Genomic DNA, 19,897 nt, shown 5'->3' with positions numbered 1-19,897 from the left:
ATAAACAAAAAACAACATACCACATAAAGTTCATTTACTACATGTTGCATTACAAAAGGACAATGATCAAAGGAATAATTTCTATCTTTTGAAGAGAAAGAAGAATCAAAGCTTCAAAGAAAACTTGATATCAAATGTATTCAAAGAAAGGAAACATTAGATGCATTTGAAGAAAACTGAAAGTTGCGAAAAAATAATAATCAGTGGAAAGTAAACTGTCTAAATAAAAAGTTCTAGTTTGCAGTTCTCTTTCAAATCTCCCTTATTTAAGATGTAAGAGACTATACATATCTCATTACATGCTACGTCAAATTTATTATCCAAAAGAAAAAAAAAACCCTCTCCCAACATTAGATTTTGACATCAATTTTCCCCTTAATAACTAACACAAAGTCTAGCAAAGTAAAGCTCTATTTTGCTATAGCTCCAAAGCCTACCTTCCTCTCCTAGAGAATTGGACAATCTCTCTATGAAAACTAGAATCCCCCCAAAAGAACCATGAAATCTCCTTTTTGGAAAGGGAAAAAATGGAACCCCCTCTTTGTTGATACTAGCTTATTTATCTTTTCACTTCTTGTGGCTTTTTAGTTTCCCTAACTAAATCTTGAAAAGCCTTTATGATTTCCCTTTTTGGTTTTATATTCCTATAAAAATCATCTCTTACAAATATGAGGCCTCTATAGTATATGCATGGATAGGTGGCATCTTCAAAGTTTGAAAAGGGAAGTAAATATTATAAAGGATAAGTGCCCATGTTTCTTTATTTAACATCTCTAGGCTCAAATAATAACCTCCATATGCTCTTATTTGCCAACACCACATCTCTCAGGTTACCACTAATATGTAGCATGTTCTTCATATACATATCAACTATTCACTATTGCACCATAGTCTGTTCAAGTTCAATATTTACAAGAGGGTTTGTGAATGACATCACCATTCCCTCTTCACAAACCTTTGGTTGACTACTACAAGCTACAAATCCTTTCACTAAATTTTTCAAAGTCATGTTTTCCTTGATAGAGTAGTATTCAATTCCATTAGAACGATTTTCAATTCCAAGAAACCTAGAGGATTCTTGACTAGAGCCACCCTTCTAAATATTAAAATCATGAGGGCATTGGCCTTCACTTGACCTGGTTGTGGTAGAGCTAACAACATGGAAAGAAGAGTTCTCTACATTTGGGTTAGTGCCATAATCATATGAATTATCAACATTGCCAATAACAGTTGAAGAATCTATGCATTTCTCAGCTATCACGTTGGACGCCATTTCATAGTCACCTTCTATTGAGGGAAAAGTATCCAATTGTGAAAATGGCACTCTACCAAATTCACCAAATTCACTTTCATTTGGATTAGCTAGCTTTATGGAGTTATCAGGTTTCAGATCATTTGAGGCCATTTTGATGTATTCAAAAACCATTTGATTATTTTCACTAGCAATTTGTAGGTAAGGGAACTCAATGTTACTGTAATTAGTAGATTTAGAGTTCTCCATTCCATGACTCAATAAAAAAAATTATGAAATTAAAGCATATGATGAAAATGCAAAGTTTTCTTTATCAATTGAGTGACTATGATAATCTGAGGGTACTACAATAGTAGCCAAGGGCACCAAGGAAAATCCCAACAACTAGTCTTCTAACCAATTCCTTGCATGGCTTAGCATCCATACTTCACATTTTAGAGATGTATCTAGATGAATATTGACTTTGAGCTATAACCTCTCATTGAATACCACATTCCTTTCTCCATTAGATATTTAAGTTGAGACTACTTCCCCTAGCTTGCTAGTAAGACACAACTTAGCATACACATCCTGCTTGAATATTTTTGGTTATCAGGTTTGCAACTTCTAATCAAGTGTTGGATGTTTAAATTTGCATTTGCACTAGTTTCTAGGTCAGGTTTGGTGATGAATTGTAGATATTTTGCCAACATTATATGAGCATCCTCCTAGTTTTTCCAATACATTAGACTTTAATTTATATATACTAGGTCTAATACGATCAGATAAAGGCAATAAAATGCTCTAATTCAAACTTTGCACCATAAATAATATGCTGAGAATGTTTGCAATTTTATCTGGTCGATAACTTTGGGAACCGACCCATAGAATTGCTTAAAAATTATCATCAAATTTGCATACAGATTTAGAATGAATAAAGCCACATTACTTAGGATAAACTCAAGCTATAAATAATGTGCTCAACTTAGGGGTGATTTAATGGTGTAAATAATGAGCACCTTTCCATCCATTGAAACGTATTCCTTGTTCTTGTCGCAACTATGCTTTAACACCACACTGTCAGGCTTTCACACATTGATGGAGAGTAACAACTCCACCTTGCCGGGTGTGGATGCTACAACTTTCAACACCAACATGTGTGTTTGACACCCTTTATGCATGGATATGCATTTGGCCCCACTGTAGATAAAATGAATTGTGGGTTATCTTGGTGATTTGTTGCTACTCATCTGAGTTCAATCAAACCTTCACATCATTGTTCATAAGAATCTACAATTTGAACTACTAATTGGATACCATAGTATGAGATTACATAGGTTTTATGAGTCATATTTGGTATATGATCAAGCACATCATTTTCCTTTTTAGTAGGTAATAGGCCATGGCCCATGAACATCAAAAAGCAATAGTGAGCCTCCAGGTCATGAACCCGATGCATGCATCCATAGTAGCCTTAGCTTGTAATTAAAAATGTTTCAATACAACCTACCAGTCATACACAGTGGTTACTATGATGATGGAGAGGTTTTGTGAAATAATTTGTATGTCTATCAATCGATATTCCATGTTCATAGAAATATTTGGAGCAATTCATCGCAATTATACATACTCTTGTAGTCTTTCTTTTCAAAAGAATATCTTTTCAGTCTTTGAATGTGTGTCTAATATTGCATGAGTACCCTCAGACTTCTATAAAGTGTGATTGTTGTTGTTCAATCTCCCAAACTAACTTTTTCCAAAACTTGAGGTTCTCATATATTCTATTCAGCTGAACTTGAGACACCTTCTTACCAGATTCCCTCATTTGATCATCAAGATTTGTTTAGAAAAAATACCTTAGATACTAAGGATTTGAGCATCATTATTTCTATGGAGATTATATGCAAAATGACTAAATCTTTTGAAGTTCTAAATTATAGAATAGAGAAACTTCACCTAAACTTGACTCTACTATCCATAATATTGAAATTTTATTTTAACACTTTGAATCTTAAAGGTCTTTTGATGCAAAATGAAACTTTATAGCTAAAGATATTTAGATGGATTAGATATTTTGGAATCTAGACTAATTTGTGCCCTTCAAACAAATGAAATATTGGGACTTCATTTGGGTCTTTACTCCAACCCTTTGATCATGATGGTAATTCATTCTTTGACTAAGGTGCACCTCCAAACTATGACCTCTAAAATTCTATGCTAACCCTAAGTTATGAACTGAGAGTGAATCTTAAACTTTTTAGACCAACAAATTTGCATCTCTAAACTGGGAATGAATAACCAAAACCAAGCCACTGAATCACGTCAAACTATTTTGAACTATTGAACTGCTTTGAACCACTTTTGAACCAAGTTCAAAGTAGTTCAAAAAGGTTCAAGACTTGAAATTGCAAGTTTAAAATCTAGGTACATATGTGTACCAACAGCTCCACAAAAGATTCTCTATCAAGTGGTAATTTTAGCACTAAGTAGGAGAATGGTTTGATGTATCCTAGCATGCTTTGTGAAGAATAGGATCAGCAAAAGTGTTTTTACATTTTGATGTATGTTTGAATATTTGAATAGGTAGAAGATTTCTAGATCTGCTACAAGTAGTGAATTCTAAAAATATTTATGGTAAATGAGTTTTAAGTTTGAAGAATATATAAGTTCCCTTCATTAAGTATGCAATCAGTGAGTGAGAATTATAGATCTGTTTCTACCAAGAGATATATGCCATTATGTTTTGATGGCATTCATGGTTTCCCAAAACCTATCACATATAACCTTAGAAATGATTTGCCTAAATTCAATGAGAATCATGAAAATTCAGACAATCATCATGTTTAGATGTTTAGTGACTTGAATGGTGATTTTGAAATAGCTCATGAAGACATTCATATGAATTTGTTTGTTCAAACTTTAGAAGGTGGTGCTAGGGATTGGTTTCCCTTTCTGCCGATTTACTTTTAGCCTTCATGAATTAGTTTGATAAAAGAGTTAGCATCTTTGATTATTTTGATAAGTTCCTAAAAATCCAAATTGGGAATGGTAAGTTAGCTCCAAATTTAATATCAAATTTGCAAAAGTTTTGAACGATATTCTTGAAAGTTATAAGCTAGATGATCAAGTGTGTCTAGTTTTTTATCTTGATGCATTTGATAAAAATATGAGTTATCTATTAAGAGATAAAGAGCTTAATACTTTGCATTAGGAATTCAAGATGCCCATAGAGATTGAAAACAACATAAAGTATGACTTAACTTGGAGTCACTTCTCTAGGAATGTTTGCCAACAAGATGAAGTTTAAAGGAAGAATCAATGTCATAAAGAGTGTTTGATTTTAGATCAGCAAATAAGTACACCTACTATTGTAAATAATATTGTTGAAGTTTCAAAATTAAAAACATGTGCAGATGAAGAGACTTTGTTGCAAAGAGGAGCTGATTCTTTCCTTGCTGAAAATGGTGCATGTGTTTATAATGTTGCAAAAATAGATGACAAAGTTACTTCACTTGATCAGTTAAATATGCAAGAAATACATTTATTTGTTTCTTCTCCTATTGATAATATGCCTCTTTTTGAGAATTTTTTAAACTTTGAAGTTGAAGGATATTCATCTCAATATGAGGAAGAAGAAGATGCAAGTGATCTTTCAAGTGATGAAGGTAAAATTGTTGATCCAACATATTATGAAGAAGCATCGTGTGAAGACAATGATGAGAATTGTTACTCGAGTCAAGAAGAGGAAAATGATAGTATATGTTCATCTTCATATGAATCAGATGCAAATTGGGAAGAAGAAAGCAATGAAAAAAGTGAGTACTCTTACATGAGTAAAGGTATGAGTTTTATTTCTAAATTTTAAAGTGAAGTTCCATTTTAGAGTTATGTGAATCAGCTTGAGGTTGGAAAGTGTGAAGAAAATTTTTCTACACAATATGAGGATAAAGATATCATTTATAAAGATGAATTTATTAGTTGTGTAGATGAATCTTGTGAAGATGCAACTAGTAATAATCAACAGTATACAAATTATTCTGAAGACAATGAGAATAACATTGATTTAATTTATGCATGCTTCATTGATGGAGTAGATGTTGAGTCTCCACATAGTTCTGATTTTTCTTCACATGCTGAAAGTCTCCATGAAGATGAAATTGGTAGTGAGTTTATACTGTATTATAATGCTTTATATGATGAAGATCATGATGATGATCAGCCTATAGATTCTCAAGATGTTCAAAGAGGATTATTACATGGAATTATCAAGCCATTGTTTGAAGATGACATGGAATGTTTAGATTTAGTTGAGGATGATTTAATGATAATATGTTGTCTTACTAGTGTAAGAGATCAGATTTATCTTCTTTTGGATGTGGTAGTGAAAGTAATGATGATCTTGCATCTTATGAGATTGATAACAAGGTGTTTGGAAAAGATATTTTTGAAAATCAACATGCACCTTGTAAGGAGTTTTGTGATGGACACTCTAAGGTGATGACTAATCCATTTGTTGATTTTAAAGAACCATTTGAAGATCCCACATTAGTTTTAGATTATGACATTGATGACATGTGTGAATAAAAATCTGATTGCTCACCCAAATACCATCCAGTTATGCATAAGGATGCACACTTTCAAGGTATGTGTGATCCCTTTCCCCGAGTTGAGTATGAAGCTTTCATATTCAAAACTGATGGCATGCATGATTCATTAAATGAGGAAGAGTTTCAGCTTGAGTTTGATATTTTTAAGCATCCTGATAAGAACTTTCATAATAAGAAAATTGTTGAGAGTGAAGCTAGTTTTTATGTACGCATTATGAGAGTGAAGGTGTAGATTTAGTTTTGCCAAGTGAGTTGTTTAAAATTCTGATCTAATTGGTGAAACTGATACAAGAAATATTTCCATCTTACATCATACACATTCAGATGAAAATCAGGTTTATGATAGAGGTAGATAATTTTGTTGAAGTTTGGTTGGCTAGGGTCATCGCTTGTACATAGTAGGAGTACTTCTTTTCTTTCTTTCAGTAAATGTATTCAAGAGGAATTTTTTGTTGTTGGGAGTGTGGTTTGATTCTTCCAAAGATCTAAATCCTTTCCATGCCCACAAGGGAAATGTGTCCCCAGACAAATCCACTATTAGGATGCAAAATCGAAGCCCCGATTTTGAGTACCATTGAAAAATCAAGCCTTTTAAATGCTTTTTGATGCATATGTACCTAACTATACTTTTGCACCCCAAGAGGTGTTTGATGCTTCTAGCACCTTGAATTTAGTATGAATATGTGTTCCATGAAGATAAATTGTCATTCTAAGTCATTTTATGAAGTCCTATTTTGAGTAATTGTCAAATCTGCATTTTCACCTAAGTGTCAAATAGTAACATGAGGCCATGTTTGCATGTGAATATCTCACACCTAGTAATGTTTCATGAATTTCCAATTTGGGAGTGTTTAGTACCCATACCAAAGAGCCTATGTTTCAGATTTTGAGTTGTTTCAAATCTATTTGGCTAGGTTTTGAATCCCTCAAAGTTGGTCATTTGTTGTTGTCATGCTGATGTGAATCATTCAGAATTCTAGGAAGCCCTGTTTGACCTGTTATAATTTTCACCTAGTTGACCAAAATGAGGAAATTCCTTTTGCATTTCATTGTAAAGGTCAGAGACTCACTATGTATTATGGGAATGGTGTGCTAAGATGATGAAATGGGTATGATATATGATTTTCAAAGTGGGGTATTTCAAATCTTTTAAGTTAAATATTAATTGTTCACTCTGATGATATGGTTAGTTATAAAGCAGATGGTTTAGGAAAGATGAACAAGAACAAAATAGATTTTAAGAAAGCTAAGATTAGTGACAACATTATTAAAGCCTCTAGACAAGTGGAAAGTGACAAATGATTTTAAAGGGGTTTCTTAGGATGCAAGTGAATATGAATATGTAGACCACGTGCAATAAAATATTACTTCCAAGTGCCAATCTTACCATATTTTCCATTTCACATTTTAATTTAACATATTTGATATGCAAAATTGAAATGAAATTTGACTACCATTAAAAAGTATGTGCCCCAGTGCAAAAGTGTGGATAACCCTTGGTGGAATGAAGATGGTCTATGGATTAGAAAACCAATACAAAATGAAAAGTTCCATCAGCAAGGATTTCCATGCCTAACAAAACCATGTGCATGAAGGAAATAAGTCACAAGCAAGTCAGCATGGACAAGTTTCTACAAGCAGATGATGTTGAGGGGAAATCTCAATGGCATGGATAGAAGAAAAATCAAGGGAAGAGGGCAATATCAATATTAAAAGCCATAGTCAAAGGAGGAGATCCCTAGTGCAAAACAAGAACAAAACAAGGCATCCATACAAGAGGCCCACATTGAACAAGAGAAGGCATGACTCATAAAAAATAGAGCACTATCCAATGCAAAGGAGAAGGCTTGAAGCAGAGCCACCATTTTTCAATGTAGAGGATCCATTTTGAATAAACTCATGATAGGTAAGATCATCACAACTCCACATACAAGCCAATAGGAGAATGATAGGAGTAGCATCTAAGAGCCATCCCTATTCCAAATGGTAGTAGGGGATGCCAAAAGGAGTACTAGCCCATGTTTTGAGCAATCCATGGCATGAAGTGTGGAAATGAAGGAAATGGATTTTAATAATATTAATATGAATTACATTATTATTGAAGATTGGGAGTCGTGTTGGATACTAGAATGCAACACATAATCAATATATACTTGGAGAGGATTTTCATCTCCATCTTGTAGGTACACTACAATATATTGAAATCTAGTATGGCAAGCTCTAAAATCTTCTTGTCCTTCAACCTTGAAAGGAACATATGCGATGTGAACATAGTTAGTGTAACATTAACCAACAAGAATGGGAAACTTAAAGGAACACCTCTACACTTATGTACCTTTGACAATCTAGCTTGTATATCTCTATGTAGTTTCATGCCTCCCATCTCAAAAAAGTGCAAGAAAAATCATATGTGAGGGCATACTCCACTTGCGATAATCAAAATGGAAGTGGATCATCACAAAACCTGTAATCTGTTATCTCTAATCTAGAAAGGGAAAAAAGGATTTATTAATACCACTTTGAGAAGGTGTACACTATAGGAGTCTTCAATATGAGTTGTTTGTAAGAGGGTCTTAAGGTGGGTGGAGGTGAAATAAAGGGGCATCTACAACAATTACGGACAATCCATGTCTATGGTAGGGAGAATGGAGATACGTCTGCCTTAATTTATCCCACAATTTCCATGATTAGAGAGTTCAATCTCTTTAAATAAAATTAAACATGCATAATAGGATGTCTTAAAGACAACTCCTAGTTGGGAAGTCGTGGCTTGTAGGACCTGACCTGGATGATGAAGCTAGCTAGAGGCAACCAAGTGGTTAATTTTTAAGGAACACATAATACAAAAAATATGACATTAGCATGACCAGGTGGCACTGGAAAAGTTGAAAAATCTAGTAAAGTTCTATGTTACCATTGGAAAATGGTGATCTTTTCTAGTAGTGACATAGTGACTCACCAAAAAACCATGGAAATATGATAGGAGGAGTTGTGGGGCTTGCACAATACAATTGGTAAATTAAGAACTAACAAGTAGTAGCATGTGATGATAGATTAATGAACTAGGCATTGATGTGGTGTTCTAGATTTCAACGATGGATTAGATTGTGACACGTGGTAGATCTGACGATGGTCGGCATGTCCGCAAGGTGAAGGTGCATTACTATTATCATCACAACATGGTGACCAAATAAAATGTTATCACATGGCAAGGCGGTGCTGATGTGGCATGGTGAGGTGGACTGATGACCATGTGCTGACATGGTGGAGGATGACACGTGTCACAAGGTTGCTATGCCACTAATGATGTAGCATAATGTTGACTGGGATAGCAACATAGTGACTGATGATGTGGCATAGTGATGTCACTTGATGACATGGTGTGCTGACATGGTGAAATAGAGGAACAATGAGATGTTAACACGTGGTGCCTAATTGGAGGGGTTAGATGACAAAGCAAGAAATGAGCCAATCAGAGGTTGACATGTGGCACCTCAGTCAAAAAAGGTTGACCTAAAATGGAAGTTGAGAGTAAAAAATAAAATGATTTTTTAAATGTCATTTTTTCTTCTCCAAAAGGTCTCGCATGGATTTTAAAGTGAACAGAGGCATATTTTCTAAAGTTTGAAATTTAGAAATTATTTTAAATTTTTGAAATTTTAAAGTTTAGACTAGAAACCATTTGCAACAAGGGTATTTTTTCCAAATGAGATTCTGAGAGTTCTCGATAAGTGAATATAGGTTTATTATATATTTCTAAAACTAGGAGAAGATAAACTTTCCAATTTTGGAGTTTGTTATAGCATAGGTGTTCATTGGTTTGAGTTATAGGTAGGAAAGTAAATTTTGTGCCTTCTTAGTGAAATGGGAAAAATTTAAAGATGCAGTTATAGGCTTGGTAAAAACACATGTTAAAAGGTCAGTTGGATTTATTTTGACATTGTTATGCCTTTTTGGTATAATTTGGCTCCAATTTTTAGTGATGATGAAGGATTTGATATCTAGTTATAGAGAGAGATTACAGAGATTCTTTTCACTTCTTGAGGAGGTTTTCCAAGTGGACACATGTTAGATGCAGAATAGATCTAGTAATTCTTTCCTCTATATCATTCTCTTTCTTTCTCATTTAAATCGTTCTAGTTTTGGAGAAAAAAAAGAGTCATTTTTGTGATACCATGTGTGTTTCAATCTAAAGTTCTCTCAAATTTTTGAAACTAGGGTTCTAGTCTTGATGTGTTCCCATCACTATGACACCACATTCTTTAGCATTTTCTCTTGTATTAATAGCAATAATGAAGATAACATAGAAAGTTCATATCTATTAGGTGTTTTTATGTTTTGATTTCATGCATTTGAATGTTTTGTTTCAAAGAAATGAATATGAATCAGCCAGGATTTCTTTAGTTTCATTCTTATTCTCATCTCTTATCTTAGTAATCTACAATCTTATGTGGTCTAGGAACAAAGAACTAAGACCCATTTTCATCCCCTTAAAGTTGTATGTCTTATGTGTTTTGTTGTTAGAAAAAAGAGCCAAATAAATGCTTAATACATTTGACAGAATTGTTGATTATTTTGAGAAGGATATTTCATAAGAATGAGGTCTTTATGAGCATTGATGTTTGATTCACAAATTATTAGGATAGATCTGATGTTTAGGTGCATTGAATATGACCTTGATATCATAGATATATGAATTTGATTCATGAAACTTCCCAATGGATAATGCACTGATCAATTACAAGATCATTCACTCTTACTGCTACATATTTGGGGTTTTGCTAAATTCAACACCATTAATCAATTTTATTTCCCTTTCATGTTGATGAACCTAAATGTGATGCCCTCACTCAGCTTATGAATCACATTATCTTACACTTAGGTAATGCAAATCTATGTTATTGCATAGTTATTAGGAGATATATGGGTTAAATTTTCTTAATAGATTCAAGAATATGTTTTTTCGTTGGTACTATATTAATTGAATATGAGGTTCACCCATCTAGGTTTTGTAGAGCCTGAAGTAGAAGAAGAGTCAAGCCTTATAGTTGGCTCAGTGTTTGAAATGACATGTTAAAGATGGGAGTTAGCCATTGCTAGATGTGTCTTGTTCTCATCAGGGTGATTTGAAACCCGTAGCATTTCAAACACCAACATAACATAAATGTACAATCCTTTTGATTTCACCTATGAAAGATTCAAAGTTATGACCTCACCAACAGGGGTACTAACAAATCTAAACTTCTCGACACTAGTAAAAAATTACAAGTTGAATTTGGAATCACGTTTGAAAACTAATCAAACAGATTCATTGTAAGCACAAAATTGAAACATAGCAAGTCTTTGACCTCTAAAATGCAACACAAAAGGAATTTTCTCAATTCAATCAATTGGGTTGAAATTATAACAAGTCAAACAGGGTTTTCCAAAATTCAGAAAAATTCACATCAGCATGACATCAACAAAATACCAACTTTGAGGGATTCAAAACCTAGACAAATAGATTTGAAATGATTAAAAACCTAAAACATAGGTTCTCTAGTATGGAAACTAAACACTCCCAAAGCAGTGAGTCATGAAACATTATTAGGTGTGAGATATTCAATTACAAACACAACATCCTATCATTGCTTGACACTTAGGCAAAAAATGTATAATTGGACATTTCTCAAAATAGGACTTCACTAAATAGCCCAAAATCGCAATTTATTGTCATGGGATAAGTGGATATACTAAATTTAAGGAGTTAGAAACATTAAACACCTCTTAGGCCTCACAAGTTCAATAGGGTACACATACATCAAAAAGCATTCATAAGGCTTAATTTTTCAATGTCACTCAAAATTGGGGCTTTGATTTTGAGTCCCAACAGTGGCTTTTTTTGGGGATACATGTCCCTTGTGGGCATGGAAAGGATTCATATCTCTAGAAGAAGTAGACAACACACCTAGCAGAAAAAACTTTCTCTCTTGAACAACTTTATTGAAAGCAAAAACAACTACTTCTACTATGTACAAACAATGGCCCTAGGTCACCAAACTTCAACAAAAACTTTTACCTTTGTCATAAATCTGATTTTCATCTGAATATGCATGAGGTAAGCTAGAAATATTATTCATGTTAGTCTCACCAATTAGGTTAGCATTATGAATCAACTCACTTGGACAAACTAAATCTACATCTTCACTTTCATAACACATATAAAAACTAGATTCACTTTCAACCACTTGCTCATTATGGAAGTTTTTCTCAGCATACTCAAAAATATTAGACTCAAAATGAAAATCTTCTTCAACAAATGAATCATGTATGCTATTGGTTTTGAGTATGAAAGCTTCATACTGAACTTGGGGAAAGGGATCACACATACCTTAAAATTGTGTATCCTTATGCATAACCGAAGAGTACTCACATGAGAAATCAGATTTGTACTCACAAATATCATCAATGTCAGAATTTGAAACTAATCCATAATCCTCCAATAGTCTTTTGAAATCAGCAAATGGATTAGCCATCCTATTAGAGTATTCATCATGAAACTCATTACAAGGTGCATGTTGTTTTTCATTAATAACTTCATAAAACACTTTGTTATCAATCTCATGAGATGTGACATCATCATTTTCACTATCACATCTAGAAAAAGAACAATCTAATCTCTTACAATAGTAAAATAATGTATCATCATTAAAATCATCCTCAACTAAATCTAAACATTCCATGTGCTCTTCAAAAAGTAGGTTGATAACTCCATGCAAAGCTCCTTTGTAGACATTATAACAAGTGATGTGCCGATCAACATTAAACTCTTCACCATACAAAAAATTAGTGAAAACCTTAAAACCATTTCTAACACCATTATCATGGACACTTTCAGCATGTGAAGAAGAAAAATTAAAGTCATCACCCAAAGACACACCATTAACTCCATCAACAAAGCATGTAGACTATGAGTCAATATTACTTGCATTTTCTTCATTCATGTGATTCAAATGTCTTACAAACCAATCATCTTTAGGTGCTGATGCATTCACCTCAGAATCATTTTAATATCATTGGTTACTACTACATATATCTTCAAGACATTCATCTACACAATCAGGTACTCCATTCTTATAGATAATTTATTTATTTTCATATTGTATAGATAAATATTCTTCATAACTTTTAACATCAAACTGACTTGTATAACTCTAGAATGGAACTTCACTTTTAGAATTAGGAAAAGAACTCATAGCTTTACTTTCATAAGAGTATTCACTTTTGTCATTGATTTATTCTTCCCAATTTGCATCAGATTCACATGAAGATGAACATGTACTACCACTATCCTCTTCTTGACTTGAGGAACAACTCTCATCATTGTCTTCACATGATGCTTCTTCATAATACATTAGATTAGCAACTTCACTTTCATCACTTGAAACATAACTTTCAGCTTCTTTATCATCATATTGAGATGAACATCTTTCAACTTCATGATCACTTATGTTTTCAACATAAAACAAGTCATCAATAGGAGAAGAAACCACTGAATTTATATTTTGCATGTATACTTTGTCAAATGAATCAACTCTATCTTTTGCTGTTGTGATATTATAAACATGTGCATTCAATTCATCAAGGATAGACTTAGTTCCTTTTTGCAATGCTACTTTTGAATTTTCTACAAAATAACTTACAATAGAAGTAGTACCTATTTTCTGATCTAAAATCAAACACTCTTTATGACATTGATTCTTCCTTATGACCTTATCTTTTAACCAAACATTCCTAGAGAAGTGACTCCTAGTTAATCTGTACTTTATATTGTTTTTGATCTCCATTGCTATCATGAATTCCTAATACAAAGTCTTAGGTTCTTTATCTCATAATAGATAACTCATATTTTTATCAAATGTGTCGAGATATACCACTAAACACACTTGATCATCCAACTTACACCTTTCAAGAATCTCATTTAAAACATTTGAAAATCTAATATTAAATTTAGGAACTAATTAATCATTCTTGATTTGGATTTTTAAGAACTTATCAAAATAATCAGAGATGCTTATTCTTTCCCCAAATTGTTTCATGAAGGTTGAAATTAATTCATCCCAAGATGAAATTGAACATATCGGTAATAAGGACTACCAATAATTTTTTCCAAGAAAAGCTTTAATGTGTTCACTAAAACCTTGGAAAAGACCTTTTAGATAGTATTACATAGACTTATAGGTCTAAAATCATTCAAATTCAAAGGATTGGAATTTTTTGGAACTAGGGCAATAAAGGTCTTATTTATGCTCCATAGTAGTTTAACTGTTCTAAAAAAATCCCTAGTTGCCCAAATTACCTCTGATTTGATTACCTCTAGTCTCTATTATGTTTATCTCTCTTGTGAGACTATATTTTCACCTTTTTTCAACTCTATCATATAATTCCTTTGGTAGAGAGTTAGAAATATTAATTGGAGTAATCTTAAATGTTGTTATCATGGCATATATTGACTCTTCTACCTTAGCCATGTCTAACTTTCCAAGCTTATAAAATTCAATATGTGAAAATCCACTCAAATCTGCATTATTCTTTATATTTTCACATAGATTATCTAAATCAAAAGAAGGATTGTTAATTACCACTTTGAATTGACTATTATCATTAGATTTTGTCCTCTCCTAATCTGATTCAACTAGAGAAACATACTTTTTCATTGGCCTTTTCACAGACTCATCAACTTGTATAGCTCTCCTAGCTTTTATTTCTTTTTTCTTTACCACTTCTTGATCTTTCTTAGTAGTAGCTCTTGTGCTGGTTCAAGTAGCTAGAATTGTAGGGTTAGGTTTTACACCCTTCTTTGGATTTTTGACTACTAGAGCTTTAGCTTTACTCTTCTTCTTCTTTGTAGCTATAGGTACTTCACTGGCTTCTTCTCCCTTCACACCTTCTTCAAGCTCGACTTATTCTTCTCCTTTATCTTCTCTTTGAATTTTAGTTAGGGCTAGTGGTGCTTGAGCAAGAACATCTTCATCTTCATTGTCTTCCTCTTCTTCATCTTCCTCTGCTCCACCAAATTTTTCTTTAAGCTTCTTGACCATTTTTTTATTCTTTCTTAATAATGTTGCTATTTTTAAGTCCATAGTTATCTTTGATTTAGAAACATTATAATTTCTGAATGTAGTAGCCTTATTATCTACTTCTTTTTCAATAAAAGTTGTAATTTCTATAGATGCCTCATCTATATTGATCTCGTATCCTAGAGGTCTTAACCATCTTACACTTGGAACTACATCCTTTACATATCTAAAGTTAGTATCAACTAGAAAGAAAACATCATTCAAATATGTCTCAACTAGTGACACTAGAATCCTATCTTTGTTTCATAGACTTCTTAAAGTCCTTGAAATAACTAGTCATAACAAACTCAAAGTTCTCTTCCATCTACTCAATGAATTCACCTATTTTCACTATGATAGATCTATTTGTCTTACATGATACCTTCTAAAAGGAAAGAAATGTGCTCTACACATAGAAAAATACACATAAAAGTATTAATCCAAACTTGCATTGTGCACTCTTGATTTTCCTTATAGCTCCAAATTTTTCTAATAATTGTTGCAACTGAAACTTGGCAAGGTCATAAGTATGATATTTCTTCACTATCATGTAGCCTGCGTTAAAAAAAATACAAGGTACACTATTCAACCTACTTAATTGAAATAATTTGTGTAAAATTATCCTAAATACAAAAGAAATTATGGGATCAATGATGGTGTTAATTTTCATTCCTCTTTTTTTCCACACAGCCCCTTGTGTTCTCCTTAATCACCTTTCTTGCTTCACTTCTCATGGTTATGAGTTTGTCTAGGGTTGGATAATGTATTACCCTCTGCACAAGCTTCTTTGTTATCTTGAGAGGTCCATTATCAAACCATACAAAATTATCTTGAATTCTACTCAAGACAATCTTAATCCATTCTGTCTTAAAGATGTTTGGAAATTCTAGAACATGGGTTAACCCTTTTCTTTCTATAATTTTGTGTTCCTCCTTCAGTATTCCATTTTCACACAATTTATCATATATTTATTTGATTTCCATGTCTCCTATACTACCCACCTTGCATGTGTAACAACATCTAATATCTTGAATCATTAGAAATTGTGGTGGTATATGGATAATGCACTAGACGGGTCCTATTTATAAGAAATGTCAGGAATTACTTTGAAAATTGGTTGTCTAATCTCATTGTTGTTAATTTGAACATTTAAAAGTTAATTTCCTTCTTTGACCTTAGTAGCATGAGAATTAAATTCCATTTAATATCTAGGGTTTGCACAAATTCAAAACAACATAACTCAACACATGATAAATACCTTTTCAAATCTAATGAATGGTGTTGAATGGTGTTTGAATTCACTTTGAAAATGCTTGGAATGGTCTCTTAAATTTTCCTTTACCTCTTTGTGCTCTCTCCAATTTCTAATGATGTCAAATGAGTCAAAAATTGATCATTTAGACCTTAAGACCTTGCATTTAATGCTCAATACTTACACAACTATAAGCTCAGCTTGAATATAAATTTCAACTCACTTAGGTTCCATGTACTTTATTTTACACTTGGAAACCACTACGAGCTTGGTCAACACTATCACTTACAATAACTTGGCACTAACTATATTTCACTTGGCAACTATAGTGAAACTTTTCATGCTCGACAGTAACATGCAAACTAACAAAACTTAAAGATTTCTTCTAGATTCTAAACAACACTTTGCATATTTCTTTATGTAAATATAATAATTTCAAAACTAAATCCTTGGAACTTGTTGGGAATCAAAATTGAAGCCCCTATTTTGAGTACCATTAAAAAAATTAGGCCCTATGAATGTTTTTTGATACGTGTACCCAGTTGAATTTGTGAGGCATAAGAGCTTTTAATATTTCTAAAACCTTGCATTAAATATATCCACTCATCCCATGATGATAAATTGCCATTCCAAGCCATCCTGTGAAGTCTTGTTTTGAGCAATGTTCAATTCTGCATTTTTTGCCTAAGTGTCAAGTAGTGATATTAGGCTATGTTTGCAATTGAATATCTCACACCCAGTAATTTTTCATGACTCACCACTTTAGGAGTGTTCAGTGTCCATGCTAGAGAACATTTTTTAGGTTTCAAATCGTTTGAGTCTATTTGACTAGGTTTCAAATCCTTCAAAGTTGGTCTTTTATAGATGTCATGTTGATGTGAATTGTTTTGAATTCTAGAAAGCCCTATTTGACTTATTATAATTTTGACCCAGTTCATTAAACTAAGAAAATTCCTTTTATGTTGCATTTTAGAGGTCAAAGAATTTCTATGTTTCAATTTTGAGCTTATGATAAATCTATTTGATTAGTTTTTGAACATGATTCCAAATGCAACTTGTAACTTTTTACTAGAGTCAAGAAGTGTAGATTTGTCAGTACCCCTATTCGTGAGGTCATAACTTTGAATATATTATAGGTGAAATGAAATGAATTATATCATTGTGTTCTATTATGAAAATACTTCTAGTATAGCAATTTTGAAATCTTGATGAATCTATTTATGAACTTTCCTAGGTCCATTCCATTTGAAAAATCACCTTTTTACCAGTGTTTCTAGTCTACAAATTCTGAGTAGCCCACTTTGACCACTTTCCATTTGTGTCCAATTATTCATCATGAGCCCCAATCCTAGATTCCTATTATCCTCGTGAAAATGAACCAATGTCATAGTTTTTGTTTCCCCAAGTGTCAGTTTTCCCTATTTCCAGAGTCGATTCTATATGTGATTTATTGTTTTCTAACATATTTTCTTGGAGGAAGTTCTAAGATGGAAACTTCAATAGTAAATATGTTTTGACTGAGAATCCATCCCAAGATGAGATTTGGTAGGGTGTAGGAATGTGGAACAAAGAATCAACATGTTAGATCTCAGAGCTTGGGCAAGTGTTTTTGTTAGTTTTTAAAGCCAACCACAGGACCTCCTAGCACTAAATTGACAAGTTGTAACAAAGTGATAAAATGAGTTTTAATTGATAGAGCAGTGCTCGATTTTGAATCTAGTCAATTTAGGAAGCTACGACATTAGGTCCAAGAATTTGGTTTCTCATTTAATTATTAATAGCTGACTTTTTATTTCTAGATAGAGTACACATAAGCTTGATTCCTTCTGGATAGCCAATGACGATAGGAAAGTTCTCTTTTGATACTACATTCCTAGTGCTCATAGATGGGTCTCTAATTAGATGCATTCCAATCCTCATACAGACTCACAAATGTTCTCTTTCCCTCATCTATGTTTTAGATGTTGAGTAAGTTTACCCTAAAAAAAAAATTTGGAAGCCCTAAAAGTACCACTAAATTCCTACATTACTATTTACATACCATCCTACAAGTTCCTTCAACAAGCTCCTACCTTACCATCCCCTCAAGCTAACATCTCATTCTGAGGAGGCCGTAACAAATGAGGAGGCAGGGTAGAGGTAACAAGGAGACTCATGCCCAGGAAGAATCTATAGGGGAGTCATCCATGCAAAGGAAAGGAAAGCTCTACATAGCATCTAGATGTAGAGCATTACATGGAGAAAGAAAGATAGATTGCATTTTTTTGGAGGCTTTTGAGAATGGAAGTGTGGTACATGAAGGATATTTGTGAAGGTGAAGATCAATGGCTGCCTCATCACTATGAACCAAAAGAATACATCTCACTATAGAAGCTAGTAGATTTGGGAGTTTTGTATTGGTACTTGGAGGGTGACAGTTTTGATACCTATGAAGAGCTCCTATAGATCAATTAGGAGACAAGCTGCAATTACTCAGACACAATCACTTCGTCCCCTAATAAACTTCCAAACTATGAGGACAAGCTCAAGAATTTCTTTGAGGAGCACCTTGATCTAGATGAGGAGATAAGGCTAGTGTTGGAAGGAAATGACTACTTTGATGTAGGGGTTGACTATGGAGGAAGCTGATACATGAATTCAAGAGAACTTTATGGCTGAGTTAAGAACAAGAGATGGTTGGAAAAGTCAGAGGGGGCTATGAATGTTGCCACGATAGACAAAGATATCCCCACAAAAAATACACAAATTTGTACCTTGTAACAAGGTAGGGAAAGCCACAAAAGCCAAAAGTCTAAGGATTGGTAAAAAGAGGGAAGCCCATGGCTGCTACAAAGTAGAGTATCCACATCAATAGCAAGGAGAAATCCCCATAGAGAGGTGACGTCCATTAGTAGTGGTCAAGCTGAAGTTGTAGGGAGGAAAAGATCAAAGCCATATCTGGACTCACCCACATTTTATTGTCATTTAATAACAATAACATCCAATGAAGAGTAAAGTAGTGGTATGGGTGAGAAGACAATCAACAGGTGTAGAAACAATTTTAAAAATATATTCCACATTTGTTATGTGGTAGAGTATTCAAGTGTGTAAATAGAAAAACACACACATTGCATGGTTTCTATAAGACACTACCTTTTAAAAGGCAAGGCTCATGCATTGTGGGGCATATCATCGACTGGATGAAGAAGATGAATAAATTTTTACCAAGTGTCCCAAGGAGAAAACTCATCAAAAAATTTTAAGAATCCAGTGGTTGCCATGTTACCACTAAAAAATGGGAGGTTTTTCATTAAGCACCATGGCAATCTCCCAGAATACTTCTAATCCAATGAGATTGTGGGGCCCACTTGGTATGATGATTCAGTGATGATGTGGACTTGAGAGCCAGATATGCATTGGTATGTTGCAAGAGGTGGACAAGCATAATGACCATCAGGTAGTGATGTGGCACATATCTCATAGAGGCATAGGATGGTGACGTGTGGTAGATATGACAGTGGTTTGTATGTAGCCAAAGGGAAGTTGCAAGACTATTAACCATGTGACATGTTGACCCAACTCTTAAGTGACATGTAGCAATGAGTTGGCACTAATGTGTCAAGTGAAGGTGGACCAATAACTAGAGGTTGAGGTGGTGGAAGGTGACACATGTCATGTAGTCACTATGTTGCAATGATGTGGTACAATGCTGACTCATCATGTGACATGG

The 19,897-nt window shown here is 33.5% G+C and overlaps 1 pseudogene; it reads right to left on the bottom strand.

Annotated features, from left to right (window-relative positions):
- Positions 1–760: 760 nt before the first annotated feature.
- LOC149531657 (uncharacterized) overlaps positions 761–19,897 on the bottom strand; it is a 32,176-nt pseudogene continuing 13,039 nt past the window's right edge.

The sequence above is a fragment of the Cupressus sempervirens genome, chromosome 11, assembly GCF_028749045.1.
Source record: "Cupressus sempervirens isolate cs-2001-9-10 chromosome 11, ASM2874904v1, whole genome shotgun sequence".
Taxonomy (NCBI): Eukaryota; Viridiplantae; Streptophyta; class Pinopsida; order Cupressales; family Cupressaceae; genus Cupressus; species Cupressus sempervirens.
The sequence above is the reverse complement of the archived record's forward strand: the minus strand, read 5'-3'. Positions and strand labels throughout refer to the sequence as shown.